The following is a 15355-nucleotide window of genomic DNA, read 5'->3' as shown; positions in this document are numbered from 1 at the left end:
CAAACTCAGCTATGTTGGCCAGACAAGCAGGTTTTTTTTCGGCTTGTAAGTGAAAACCCAGTAGGTGGGTAAGTGTAGTGCTGGCTATATCCAGCGATTCAGAGAAAGTGTCAGCAGTGCGTTTGATAAATCATTCCTTCTGCCAGAGGAGGATGTAGGCTTTCCACCAACTAAAAGTCTATTTACTAATAGTTGCATTTTTTATGAGCTATGTGATTTTTCACTGCGGGGATTTAACCCTTTTAGGAACACTTAGTTGCCATTTGTTATCACTTCTCCAGCTCTTGATATTAATGAGACCTAGGGCTTAAAGGGTGAACCCACTTTTGTCTGAAAGGAACTATAGCAAAAAAATATATACCCTAGTCCGTAGGGTTCAATATTAGTCCGTAGGGTTCAATATTGGGTTGGCCCACCCTTTGTAGCTATAACAGCTTCAACTCTTCTGGGAAGGCTGTCCACGAGGTTTAGGAGTGTGTCTATGGGAATGTTTGACCATTCCTACAGAAGCGCATTTGTGATGTCAGGCACTGATGTTGAACAAGAAGTCCTGGCTCACAGTCTCCACTCTACTTCATACCAAAGGTGTTCTATCTGTTTAAAGTCAGGACTCTGTACAGGCCAGTCAAGTTTCTCCACCCCAAACTCGCTCATCCATGTCTTTATGGACCTTGCTTTGTGCACTGATCTAAATCCTTTGGTGGAGGGAGGATTATGGTGTGGGGGTTGTTTTTCAGGGGTTGGGCTTGACCCCCTAGTTCCAGTGAAGGGAACTCTTAAAGTGATTGTAAACCTTCCTGTTTTATTTTTTTTTAAATAACAAACATGTTATACTTACCTTCACTGTGCAGATCGTTTTGCACAGAGTGGCCCCCGATCCATCTCTTCTGGGGTCCCTCGGTGGCTCTTGGGGCTCCTCCTCTTATTAGATAACCCCCTAGGAGAAGCGCTCTCCCAGGGGGTTACCGTGCGGGTGGGCTCCCGAGTCCAGCATTTGCGTCCATAGACACGAATGCCGGACTCAGCCCTGCCCCCCGGAGCCTGCGTCATTGGATTTGATTGGCAGCAGTGGGAGCCAAATGGCTGCGCTGCTATCAGTCTATCCAATCAAGAGCCAGGACCCTGTGCAGAGAGGGAGAGCGCATCTCCGCCGAGGGAATTATGGGGCTCAGGTAAGTAAAATGGGGTGGGGGGGGGCTGGTCACTGCCAGAAGTTTTTTCACCTTAATGCATAGGATGCATTAAGGGGAAAATACACAGCTCACCCATGTCTTCATGGCATTTCTATGGTTTGAGTCATATATGCGTAAGCATCATCCGAGGTCAGTATCTACTTTCTGGACTAAGATTCTGACCCAAGGATGAGGAAATGTAAATTCTGAGGCCCGCACAGACCAAAAGGTATTAGTTAACATGTCAGTAGCATACACTTGTTGGCTATTTATATATAATTGAAGGTTCTATAGTCTTCAATGTATTTTAATTACATAGTGATTTTTTTTTTTTTTTTATTCCATTTGAGCAATATTTGTTGATATGTCCAAAGCCAAATATTTGTCTTTATTTGTCTTTCTTTAGGGGTTTGGTATGGTTTCAACCGCACCGGACATCTGACAACTTTTTTTACCTTTTATCATGATGCCTGTTATTTGTGTGAGAACCTTCAGACATGTAGAAGATCTCAAGACCTTGCTTTGTGCACTGGTCCAAATCATTTAGTGGAGGGGGGATTATGGTGTGGTGTTGTTTTTCAGGGGTTGGACTTGGCCCCTTAGTTCCAGTGAAAGGAACTCTTAAGGCGTCAGCATACCAAGACATTTTGGACAATTTCATGCTCCCAACTTTGTAGCAACAGTTTGAGGATGGTCCCTTCCTGTTCCAACATGACTGTACACCAGTGCACAAAGCAAGGTCTATAAAGACACGGATAAACGAGTTTGGGGTGGAGGAACTTGACTAGCCTGCACAGAGTCCAGAATGAATTACCAGGTGGACTATAGTTTGTGGTGGAAGATGCATCAGACCTTGCTGCCCTCAAGGATAGGGGTATCCTAATAGTCAAAGGGGATAGAGGAAAAAGAGGGCGCACCAGCCTTGTGCATTATCCTTAGACGTCTTTTAATTAAAAATGAGATAAAAAGCTACTCACAAACTTGCAAATGATCTCCAGATGACAGCAGTAAGTTGACTGACAAACAGACTCCAATTGGTAATAAGGGAGATATCAAGGGCCACTGCCGGCTGACGCGTTTCGAAGGGATACCTTCTTCCTCAGAGCCTAGCCTAGGCTTATTACCACCTGGAGTCTGTTTGTCAGTCAACTTACTGCTATCATTTGGAGATCATTTGTACTGCAAATTTTATCCCCCGTGTTTGTGAGTAGTTTTTTTATCTTATTTTTAATAAAAAGACGTCTAAGGATAATGCACAAGGCTGGTGCGCCCTCTTTTTCCTCTTTCCCTTTTGTCCAACATCAGTGCCTGTTTACCGTTATCACCGACGGTGAAAGTAAAAGAACATTCCACATTTTGGGTTGTCCCCAGAACAGGAAAAGGGGGGGAAACATCCAGTATCTGGTGACCCTGGTGACAACCAGGGACTTCCCTCACTTTGGAGGGATTCCTCACACTTCCTATTGTGACTATGGGACAGGAAGTGAAGAGAAATCTCCCCAATGGGACACAGATGGCAAAAAAAAAAAAACAAATCTGACAGGGGTTATAGCCCTCCCTTTAAAAAAAGTTTTAATTCTGCTTTAAGAGAACACATCTTCACTTTATTTACTCAGCAAAGAAAGTAAGTATCTACTTTTCAGCATAAAAATACATGCTCTAATCCTTTAGAAAACTAGCTGCTTTGTTTTTTTCGATGTGTATTGTCCATGATGTGAAGATGAAAATAAATAACATGAAATAATTAGGGTTTTCTCATCTGGAAACCGAGAAAGTAATAAGCTGAGTTGTTAGCATTGTGCTCCTGCAGGGTCCTCATCCTAAATTCAGTTCTCATCAGGAATACTATCTGCATGGGGTTAGTAAGATTTCCTCCCACAACCCAAAAATGTACTAATAGGGAAACGTGGATTGGCTTCATCGGGAGTCTCTTTCTAATTCTGGTAGGAAAACAAATTGAAAGCTACTTCAGTGGTAGGGCCGGGGGGGGGGGGGGGATATTTTAGAGCCTTTTGTCAAATTCCATAAAATATGTCCATAATTAACATAAGTGAATTTTTGAGGCTCTCCTCTAACAGTCTGAAATACAAAGATCATCAAAGCATTTAGTAATGATGAGTTACTTAACTAGTTTCCCTGTAGAGCATTTGTTTTTTTATTTTTTTATTTTGTGTACATATGTTAAAATCTCCATTTTTGTTGTGTATGAAATTTCTTAATCACTTGACCTCTGGAAGATTTACCCACCCCCCTGCCCTCGTGACCAGGCCATTTTTTGCAATACGGCACTGCGTTACTTTAACTGACAATTGTGCGGTCGTGCAACGCTGTGCCCAAATTAAATGTATATCATTTTTTCCACAAATAGAGGATCTTTTGGTGCTATTTGATCACCTCTGCGTTTTTTTATTTTTTGCGCTATAAACAAAAAAAGAGCAACAATTTTGAAGAAAAAACAATATTTTTTACTTTTTGCTATAATAAATATCCCCCAAAAAATGTAAAAAAAAATTTATTTTTCATAAGTTTAGGCCAATATGTATTCTTCTACATATTTTTGTTAAAAAAAATTGCAATAAGCGTATATTGATTGGTTTGCTCAAAAGTTATAGCGTCTACAAAATAGGGAATACATTTATGACATTTATTTATTTATTTATTTTACTAGTAAAGGCGGTGATCTGTGATCTTTTGCGGAACTGCGACATTGCGGCAGACAGATCGGATGCTTTTGACACTTTTTTGGGACCACTGACATTTATACAGCGATCAGTGCTATAAAATTGCACTGATTACTGTTTAAATTTTGCCAATGAAGGGGTTAACACTAGGGGCGATCAAGGGGTTAGGTGTGCTCCCTATGGAGGTGTTATATATATATATATATATATATATATATATATATATATATATATATATATAATTTTTTCTGCTCTAAAACATATCCAATTTAAAAAAAAACTGAAAAAATCGAATTTCTTCATTAATTTAGGCCAAATGTATTCTGCTACATGTTTTTGGTAAAAACAAAATCCCAATAAGCATATATTGATTTGCGCAAAAGTTATAGCGTCTAAAAGCTATATGAAATTTTTATTTTTTATTTATTTTCTTTGTTATTTTTTACACTAGTTGGGAAGGGGTTAACATCAGGGGTGATCGAAGGGTTAACTGTGTGCCTAGTCAGTGTTTTTTTACAGTGTGGGATGTGCTTCTTCTAGGGGAAGACATGGATCCATGTCCAGTGGTGGCTGGTGGTAACTTTTTGCCTGATCCGCGACGCCCGTCCCCCCCCCCCCCCCGATCGGGTCTTCTGCACCCCCATCCACAGGTCTCCCCCATCCCCCCACCCCCAGTCGGTCGGTTAGCAGCCGAGCACTGGCCACATCTATGGTGCGGGCTTTCTCCGGGGGGAGGGCGGCGGCTTCCCACTGCGTCCTCCTCCTTCCTCTGGTTCACTGCGACGTGGCTTCCCCTGCATGACATCTCCTCCCTCCTCCTCCCTTCTCCTCCTAGGCCAATAGGATCGCTTCTCCTCTCAGCCATCAGGAAACGGGTCTCAAGACCCGCTTCCTGATTGGCCGGGAGGTGAATCAGTGTGGCAATAGCGAATTATCATTTGCTATTGTCATTCAAGTGGGTGGGCTCGGGGCGCAGTCCTCTGCGCCCCGAGCACACCCTTTTTTGAAGCCTATTAGAGCCTCAGGCTCTAATCACGTGCTTAAAAAAAAAAAAACAATTGGAATCCATGCGTCTGGAGCCACCTATGTAGATTAGGAGGCTGAACGCATGGAAAGGGGGGCGGCGCCGCTGCACCCCTAATGGATCAGCCACCACTGTCCATGTCTCTGCTTTGCAGGAACACAGGACCTATGCCTTCTCTACTGGCGATCTGCCTTGTTTACATAGGTAGACCTCCGTTCTGCCTCTGTGCTCGATAATCAGTGGGTGCCGACAGACATGGGGAGTCTGCAGCACCCGCAGATCAGCTCCCGCGTGCATGCCCCTAACCCCGAAGTGTCGGATCATGTACTAGGTAAGTGATCAGGCGCAGCAGTGCCACCGTATATTTAAAACGGAGTTCCGTCTGGGGAAAAAAAATTTACAGTCAGCAGCTACAAATACTGCAGCTGCTGACTTTTAATATTAGGACACTTACCTGTCCAGGGAGCCCGCGATGTCGGCAGCCCGAAGCCGACCCGTCCCTTGGCTCTGGGTGCAGGCGCCGGCATCTTTACTAAGGGAAACAGGAAGTGAAGCCTTGCGGCTTCACAGTCTGTTTCCTACTGTGCTTGTACGAGTCGCGCTGCGCTTCTAAATGGTCCCTGCTGTCTTCTGGACCTTATATGTCTCCCAGAAGGCAGCGGGGGGAGGAGGAGGGGCCAGACATTGCGTAGTTCACCGCAGAGATTGTGGTGATCTTTCCCCAGAAGTGCAAGCGGATACCTGGATTTGACAGGTATCCGTCCCCACCCTGAAAGGTGCCAAATGTGGGAGGGGGGGAGGGAGGAATCCGATCCGTGGAAGTTCCATTTCTGGGTGGAACTCCGCTTTAAGTTATACAGTCGGCAAGGGGTTAAAATCCCCAGAATATTATATATTTTCTGAAAGCAGTGGCCTTGTAGAATAAAAATATAGTAATTAAAATAATTATACTGCATGATATTTGCACAACTGTTTATCAAGTTTATATTTTCAGGAAAAAATACACTAAAATTAAAGCTGAACTTCCACTTCTCCACCCCCCCCCCCCACCTTCCCTCTACCTTTGGACAGTTTTTTTTTTTTTGGGGGGGGGGGGGGTACCTAGTTTTGATAGATACCTGCTCCCACTTCAAGTCGGATCGAAGTGGTAGATCCCCCAGAAGTTCCCTCTTTCCCTCTCCCCCCACCCTGCCCACAGCCTTCTGGGACATGTTACAGGTCCCAGAAGGCTTACAGGACCATTCATAAAGCCCAGCGATGCTCGCGCATGTGCAGTGGGCAGCCGGCAGTGAAGCTGCAAGGAGTCACTGCGGACTTCCAACAGTTAAGGCCCCTTTCACATGGGCCAGACTCCGCTTAACTTCAGTTTTCTCAGCAGGGGATCTGTCCGCTGATCAGAGCAGAGCGGGCGGATGACAGATCCGTATCCACTCTGTTTATGCAGAGCAGACACGGACACAGTCCGCTAGGCTCTGTGGGTGGCCTGGGTGTAAACGGACCGCCCGTCCGTTTTTACATCTGACTGCCCTCCGATCCGATCCACTAGATGGAAGGGGAACGGATGCTCTTTCGTTTTAGCGGATCAGATCTGATTGGAGGTATTTGGGTGTAAAAGTCCATTTACATTCGCTGATCCATAGAAATAAATTAAGGGGCCAATCAGGTCCACCTGAAAATGGAACGGGCAGACCCGTCGTGTGAAAGGAGCCTTAACATGCCAGCGCCCCGGGGATAAAAGACCAGTGAAGAACCAGCTCAGGTAAGGGCGGTGCTGGATCCTTGGACAGGTAATTGTACTTTTTTTTTTAAAACAGCAGCTACAGTATTTTTAACTGCTGACTTTTAAATTTTTGTTCCAAGGGTGAAGAACCGTTTTCATTTTATTGCACCTAAACACAATTCAATGCCCCACATTTTTGTACAAACACCTGTTTTTGATAGCTCTGACACTGAAAAGTCTTCCATGCATGGACGCATATGTGCGGTAAGTTGGAGTTAAAACTAGAGTTGCACCGATACCAGTATCGGTGCTGATGCCGAGTATTTTCACAAGTATCGGTACTCATGCAAATGCACCGATACCTGAAACCGACACTTTCAAGCTCGATTCTTTGAGCTGTCAGCGGGTCTCCTCTGTTGACAGCTGAAGTGTTAAAGAAGTCCGGTAATTGGAGCTGTCAAAAAAAAAAAAAAAAAAAAAAAGGCACCTGCAAATGTTTATTAACAACATTGCTCAGCCCCTGAAACACTAAAATAAAAAGAAACATTGTTTCTTTTTGTATCTTTCTGTTTCTTCATCTGCAGATCAAAGGGATGAGCAAATGTTCCTCTGTTTAACCCCTTATTAACCATTAATTTACTAGAATCAGCCTTAATTAACTCCCTATTCTCCTCTATTTAATTATTATTTTCCTGCTTTTTTTTATAAACAATAAACAATTAAAACTTTTTTTTTGTTTGCTTTGTTAGTGAATATTTTTACACATATATATTAACATATATTTACACATTTACATTGAAAAAGTGCAAAATTAAAAAAAAAAAATCTATTTATTTAATTTATAAATAACTTTTCAATGCTTGTACCATTGCTGACAGCTGAAGTGAAAACAAAACAGTTGTGGTAGGTATCGGTAATTGGTATCGGTGAGTACTAAAAAATAGTATCGGTACTCGTTGTAATAAAAATGGTATTGGTGCATCCCTAGTTAGAACTCACCCTCTTTGTCACCGCACTTATGCATTACTCTGGCAGCAACAGTTTTTTTTTTCATTTTGTATAGGAAAGGCAAGAGTTAAAGTATCACCAAACCCACATCATAAAAACGATCAATAAATTGTGTATTACATGCTGTTCATACTCACTCAGTCTTTACGGGATTCGTTTTCTGTATTCTGCAAAAAAACCTGGTTGGTTCTGTTGTTCTCTATTTCCCCCCTTCTGTCCATGTCCCCATTTCAGCTAGGGATTTTGCAGCTGTGGTGGCAACTCTGCACATGCTCAGTTTTCAGTGAGCTTCTATGCCGAGCATTTCCTCCCTATCACATCTGAGCAGCCCATGTGATTATAAATTCACACCAGGGACGTGCAGACAGGGGAGGCATGTGGGGCAGGGCCTCACCTGCCATGAACATTAAAAAAAAAAAAAAAATCGAGCTTTGAGGGTCGTAGCTCGGTGACCTGGGAAAGCCTAAGTGTTACCCCACTACTTGTAAAAATGTGGGGCTCCTAAGACCTATGGTCCCAGAGATATGGGACTCCTTGCGCAGCCTGTCAGAAACTAAATACAGAGCGGCCACTTTAAATAAAAGCTGGCACACTCTGTTTGCAGCAGACTGAGAGGATGAGCTCACAGTGCCTCTCCTCCTTTCTTGTCAGAGGCACTGAGCTTAATGAACAGCTTGGAGTCTTGGACAATTGGTAAAGTACTATTGGTCCCAGCTGTCCATTAAAAATGCTGCAGTGGAGGCACGCCTCTCACTGTAGTGTCATAGATGGGGGAGGTGTCTAAAAGACAAATGCTCCCTTCCAGCCGAGCCCTCTTAACTACAAGGAAAAAATATGGGTTTATGGGTATAAGATTTACCCACAATCCCATGTTTTTCTCACACAGTTAAGAGGAAGATTGAGAATCTGCTGCTGTTGAAAAGGTACTGTTATAATCAAGCTAAATCATATATTATTATGCTATATGTTATAACATAATAATTTATTATTTAACTATTTACTGTGAAACTACTGGTTGGAAGTTATAACTTCAAACTTCGGTAATTTGTCCGTTAAGCCACCTGCTTGAGTACAGATTTTGAAATTATAGTAAATTATCTTAAAAACAATATATAATAATTATTTGTATATTACTTACTTATGGTAAGCCACACCCCCTTAAAGGAGAATTATACAAAAAAAAATGATTAGTTAACCCACTTTTTTTTTTTGTTTTACCGCAACTATTCCTTTATATTGGCTTCCAAATGTACAAATGCAACAATTTAGAATTTGGATGAAAGGTTTAGCACTGGGAAACACGTTTTGAAAGATAAAAAGTGCATTTTATATACAACTATATAGATCAGACCAAAATGAGGGACAAATGAGGAGGAAAGAGGGACAGAGGGACATTGCTCCAAATCAGGGACAGTCCCTCGAAATCAGGGACAGTTGAGAGCTATGAATTGGGCGGCACAGTGGTGTAGTGGGTAGCACTCTCGCCTAGCAGTAAGAAGGGTCGCTGGTTCGAATCCCAACTATGACACTACCTGCCTGGAGTTTGCATGTTCTCCCTGTGCCTGTGTGGGTTTCCTCCGGGTACTCCGGTTTCCTCCCACACTCCAAAGACATGCTGGTAGGTTAATTGGCTTCTGTCTAAATTGTCCCTAGTATGTATGAATGTGGGTTAGGGACCTTAGATTGTAAGCTCCTTGAGGGTAGAGACTGATGTGAATGTACAGTGTATATGTAAAGTGCTGCGTAAATTGATGGCGCTATATAAGTACCTGAAATAAATAAATAAATTAGAATTAACCCCTTGCCACCCAGGCCAATTCTGACACTTCTCTCCTACATGCTAGAAAATTACTCAGAACCCCAAAACATTATATATATTGTTTTAGCAGACACCCTAGCCTAGGTCATTGCAACTTTTTATGTCACACAGTATTTGTGCAGCAATTTTTTTAAGTGCTTTTTTTTTGGGGGGGGGGGGGGGAACAGTTTCATGAATAAAAAAAACAACACTAACGTTAGCCTAATTTTCTTTTTTTTTTTGCCTTTTTATAGAATGTGAAAGATGATGTTACGCCGAGTAAATAGATACCTATCATGTAACACTTTAACCACATACGGACCGCTCGTTGTCATTATACAGCGGCTCCTTGAAGTGGAATATCGTTGTTATGGAAGCAGCTAGCTGCCATAACCCCCCGGTATCCACTTGTTCAGCGGCGCGGTCCGCTTTCAGATAAAAGTGGTCTCAGCGGCGGATTCACCGTAAGATCACTTTTATCGGTGGTGGGAGAGGGGCACCCACCGTGCTCCGGTGCCCTCCGTCGCTTACCAGAGCCGCTGGCAGCGGCGGAGGCGATCGTGTTCTGTCCCTTGTTAGGTATACAGCTGAGTGAGGGGAAGATGGCCCCACCCGGCTCCATACCATTGCAGTGAGGAAGCCACGTCAAAACGTCACTTTAGCCCATAGCTCTTAAACGGACATTATTTTATTTTATTTTTTCCAAACGACATTTTTTTTTTTTTTTATTGCATGTTAGTGTAAATATGAGATTTGACCCCAGATCTCATATTTAAGAGGTCCTGTCATGCTTTTTTTCTATTACAAGGGATGTTTACATTCCTTGTAATAGGAATAAAAGTGACACCATTTTTTTTTTAAAAGAACAAAAAAAAAAAAAAAAAATGTTAACGCACCCCATCCCGATGAGCTTGTGTGCAGCAGCAAACGCATACGTGAGCAGCGCCCGCATATGAAAACGGTGTTCAAACCACACATGTGAGGTATCGCCGCGATCATTAGAGTGAGAGCAATAATTCTAGCCCTAGACCTCCTCTGCAACTCCAAACATGCAACCTGTAGAATTTTTTAAACGTCACCTATGGAGATTTTTAAGGGTAAAAGTTTGTCGCCATTCCACGAGCGGGCGCAATTTTGAAGCGCGACATGTTGGGTATCAATTTACTCGGCGTAACATCATCTTTCACAATATAAAAAAAATTTGGGCTACCTTTATCATTTTTTATTTCAAAAAAGTGTATTTTTTCCCCAAAAAGTGCGCTTGTAAGACCACTGCGCAAATATGGTGTGACAGAAAGTATTGCAATGACCGCCATTTTATTCTCTAGGGTGTTAGAAAAAAAATATGTAATGTTTGTGGGTTCTAAGTAATTTTCTAGAAAAAATATATATATTTTAACTTAACTTAACTAACAAGTTTGAAAAATAGGCCCGGTCCTCAAGTGGTTAAAATTTGCGCACACTCGTGGAATGGCGCCAAACTTCAGTACTTATAAATCTCCATAGGAGACGCTTTAACATTTTTTACAGGTTACATGTTTAGAGTTACAGAGGAGGTCTAGTGCTAGAATTATTGCTCTCGCTCTAACGTTTGTGACGTATGTAACCTGTGTGTATCTGGCTCTGATACTAGCCAGTCCCTCGCCAGCCACTGACCTCAACGCACGTCCCTGATTCACACATGTGGGCATATACACAGTGGTAAATGACAGCCCACTCCCTCCCTCCTCCTCCATGCCCACTAACCAGCTAAACACAATGGGGGTGGGATATTACATCTCTAGATTAATGGAGGTTTCACCTCCCTCTTATTCTAAGGTACTGGCTGGAGGGGCGTGACACAGCCTGTGACTGGCAGAAATCTGCCCACGCTATATTATTTCCACAAAATAATAAAGATTTGATTTTAAATATATATTTATATGACAATTTAAAAACAGTTTATTGATATTATTAATTTATTTTTACTCTGTATTCCAAAGACTGTTTTTTTTATTTTGAACATGTGACCAACAGCTGAGGACTAGATGCTCCTCCTCCTTATGTTTCCCTGCAGACAGGCTGGGAGAGAGCCGGGTCATGTGACAGATGTATATCAGTTAGGAAAAAGGTGTTTAGATTTTTTTAATTTTTTTATTATTAAAATAATTACAGTGCCATCATCCATATACAGAAATAAAAGGGACAATTTAAATTTAACAGTGTGTGTTTAGTATCATGTTACTATCCCGGTCGGGGTTTTTGTTGTGGTCTGTGTTGCCAATGGATTCTCTTAAATTGCAGGGATTTATTCTCACTTCCTGTTTTGTCTATGGGACAGCAAATGACACAGGTTATAACCCTCCCTTGCTCTATCCAAGATTTGAAAAAAAAAAAACAAAAAAACAGAAAATTGTATTATATTTACCGTAATTGTATTTTCCTGGTGCCTATCCATAGCAGCATACATGTGATAGTAGCCGCACCTATAATTTGGAGTTGTCACTGGGTCAGAAATAGAGAAGAAACGTTCCAAATGGTGTGTTCCGATACTGTTAACCTGCATGTCCTGTGGACAGATACTTGTATTATATTAGGTAGGTACTCTTAACACCATACAAACCATTAAGCATGAAAAATGGTTATTGCAAGGCTGATATTTTAGACTCACGGTACCATGTTTCCACATTATGTCCTGTTGGAGAATTTCCCAAACTTGCTGATTGCTCAAAATCTGTTGCCGAAATCTTTTCAAGATATCTAAAGTAAATATGAATAATGAAAAAAAATTAAACAGATTAGCTATGTACTGATAGATGTTAGCAAACACACCTACTGCTAAATGACCTTTCTTCGCCTCAGGATAATGGACATGCACACATGTGTTTCTCAAGCTTTTTTTCAATTAGGGCACCCTTTAAAAGCATGCAAAAATCCAACGCAACCCAGTCTAAAATGTAAAAAAAACGTAGATGTTACTTATCAGTGGGAAACCTGAGCCTGGGACAATGAACACAATCACCTTGATGAAATTAACTTCACATCATAAGCCTACTTCACATCAGAGGTCCCCATCATGTCCTGTTTTTTCATCCCTCCTATACATAAGAGGTCCCCTATCCCCACAGTTTCCTCAATCACAGAGTCAGAGGCCCCTCTTCAAACAGAGGTCCCCATCATGTTCTACTTTCTCATCCCCCCTATACATCAGAAGCCCTCAATCTCTACAGTGTTCCCCCATCACAAAGTCAGAGGCCCCCCTTCAAACCAGAGGTCCCCATCATGTTCTCCTTTCTCATTCCTCCTATACATCAGAGGTCCCCTATCCCCACTGTGTCCTCCATCACAGAGTCAGAGGTCCCTCTTCAAACAGAGGTCCCTGTCATGTCCTCCTTTCTCATCCCTCCTATACATCAGAAGCCCTCCATCCCCACGGTATCCTCCCATCACAGAGTCCGAGGCCCTCCACCAAATCAGAGGTCCCCGTCATGTCCTCCTTTCTCATCCTTCCTATACATCAGAGGCCCCTTATCCCCACGGTGTCTTTCATCACAGAGTCAGAGGCCCCCCTTCAAATCAGAGGTCCCCATCATGTCCTCCTTTCTCATCCCTCCTATACATCAGAGGTTCCTTATCCCCACGGTGTCCTCCATCATATAGTCAAAGGCCCCTCTTTAAAAAGATGTCCCCATTGTGTCCTCCTTTCTCATCCCTCAAATACATCAGATGCCCTCCACCCCCATAGTGTCCCCCCATCACAGAGTCAGAGGCCTCCCTTCAAACCAGAGGTCCCTAATCACCTCCTTTCTCATCCCTCCTATACATCAGAGGCCCCCCATCCCCACTGTGTCTTCCCATCACAGAGTCAGAGGTGCCCCTTCAAACAGAAACCGCCATCATGTCCTTCTTTCTCATCCCTCCTATACATAAGAAGCCCTCCATCCCCGCGGTGTCCCCCCATCACAGTGTCAGAGGCCCTCCTTCAAATCAGAGATCCCCATCATGTCCTCCTTCCTCATCCCTCCTATACATCAGAGGCCCCCCCCATCCCCATTGTGTCTCCCCATCACAGAGTCAGAGGCCCCCTTTCAAAACAGAGGTTCCCATCATGTCCTCCTATCTCATCCCTCCTATACATCAGAGGCCCCCCATCCCCACTGTGTCTTCCCATCACAGAGTCAGAGGCCCCCCTTCCAATAGAAATCCCCATCATGTCCTCCTATCTCATCCCTCCTATTCATCAGAGGTCCTCTATGTGTCCTCCATCACAGAGTCAGAGGCCCCCATTCAAACAGAGGTCCCCATCATGTCCTCCATTCTCATCCCTCCTATACATCAGAAGCCCTCCATCCCCACGGTGTCCCCCCATCACAGAGTCAGAGGCCCTCCACGAAATCAGAGTCCCCCCTGTACATGAGAGCCCCCCACCACATCAGAGTACCCCATGACAGAGCCCCACTCATCACATCAGAGTCTCCCCATCACTACAGAGTTCTCACATCACAGAGTCCTATTCATCTTTGATATAGGGCAAACTGGGTCTCGTGCTCGTGGCACTCTGGAATGCCAGGGCACCCTGGATGAGAAACACTGCCATAACCTGCCAACCAGGATGGATGGCTATTGGGGAAAAATTAAAGTGGTACTAAAGGAAATAGGTTTTTTTTTTACCATAATGCATTCTCTACATTAAAGTAGTACTATAGGCAAAACTTTGTTTTTTCATTTTGGATAGCGTAAGGGAGGGTTATAATCCCTGTCAGTTTATTTTTGCCATCTGTGTCCCATTGGGGAGATTTCCCTTCACTTCCTGTCCCATAGCCAAAACAGGAAGTGAAAGAAAATCCTTGCAAACTAAGGGAAAGCCTTGGGGACCCCCAGGTCAGCAGAACTAGTGTCCTCATTGGAAGGTTTCCCCTCTATCACTTTTCTGGGGACAACCCAAAATATGGGATTTTCTTTTACTTTCACTTTCAATGATTATGGTAAACAGGACAAATAGAGAAGATGAATCTCTCTAATGGGGACACAGACAGCAATAAAAACTGACAAGCATTGTAATCCCTCTCCATTCTGTCCAAACCTAAAAAAACCAAACCAAAAATGTTTTGCCTTTAGTTGTACTTTAAAGGGTAACTCCACTTTCGTGGGGAAAAAAAATAGCAAATAAAGAAAAAATAGTATAGCGTATACAATTGCGACACTAATCATATTGTAAAAAATTACCTTTCCTTTTCAATCTGCAGCCACTGTAATTTTGTGAGAATGCATTGCAATATGGCTACCTGGGCTGTTCTGTACACAAAATGTATACTGACCACTCCCCACAAACATCATTTCCTGCTTGTGTGATTGGCTCACCAATTTTCCCAGAAGTCTGCCTAAGATACAAGTCAGATTTCAGGCATCTCCTGCAGCAAAAATGTCATTTTTGGAGAGATACTTTCAATAGGAGTCCATCTAAAGGGGTGCAGGCCCAGCAGCTTTCTTCATTAGTGCCCTGCAGCTGCACACCTGACAGTTAATTATGAAACAACACCCATTAGACCCACTCAGTACAGAGGCACAGACAAACACACACATGGATTTCTTCAAAATAAGAGCCCTTTCACACTGGGGCGGTTTGCAGGCGCTATTGCGCTAATAATAGCGCCTGCAAACCGACCCGAAAGTGCCGCTGCTTGCATTCCAGTGTGAAAGCCCCGAGGGCTTTCACACTGGAGCGATGCGCTGGCAGGATGGTAAAAAAAAAGTCCTGCCAGCAGCATCTTCGGAGCGGTGAAGGAGCGGTGTGTATACCGCTCCTTTACCGCTCCTGCCCATTGAAATCAATGGGACGGCGTGGCTATACCGGCGGCAAAGCGCCTCCGCAGAGGCGCTTTGCGGTGGTATTTAACCCTTTCTCGGCCGCTAGCGGGGGGTAAAACAATAATAATAGCGGCGTTTTACCGCCGCCGCCGCCCCCCGCCCCAG

The 15355-nt window shown here is 43.3% G+C and overlaps 1 long non-coding RNA gene across 7 annotated transcripts in view; it reads right to left on the bottom strand.

Annotated features, from left to right (window-relative positions):
• The window catches only part of LOC141131284 (uncharacterized), a 142364-nt gene that overhangs the window by 71436 nt on the left and 55573 nt on the right, over positions 1–15355 (bottom strand). For 6 of the 7 annotated variants that reach the window (XR_012242723.1, XR_012242720.1, XR_012242717.1 and 3 more), the window contains exons 4-5: positions 12059–12142; positions 11811–11951 (exon numbers count right to left, since the gene is read on the bottom strand). This is a non-coding gene — a long non-coding RNA (uncharacterized lncRNA). Of the gene's footprint in view, positions 1–11810; positions 11952–12053; positions 12143–15355 lie in introns of all 7 variants that reach the window. The other variant, XR_012242721.1, reaches the window with a different exon arrangement.

The sequence above is a fragment of the Aquarana catesbeiana genome, linkage group LG03 (genome assembly GCF_042186555.1).
Source record: "Aquarana catesbeiana isolate 2022-GZ linkage group LG03, ASM4218655v1, whole genome shotgun sequence".
Taxonomy (NCBI): Eukaryota; Metazoa; Chordata; class Amphibia; order Anura; family Ranidae; genus Aquarana; species Aquarana catesbeiana.
This window is presented reverse-complemented; position numbering and strand designations above follow the sequence as displayed.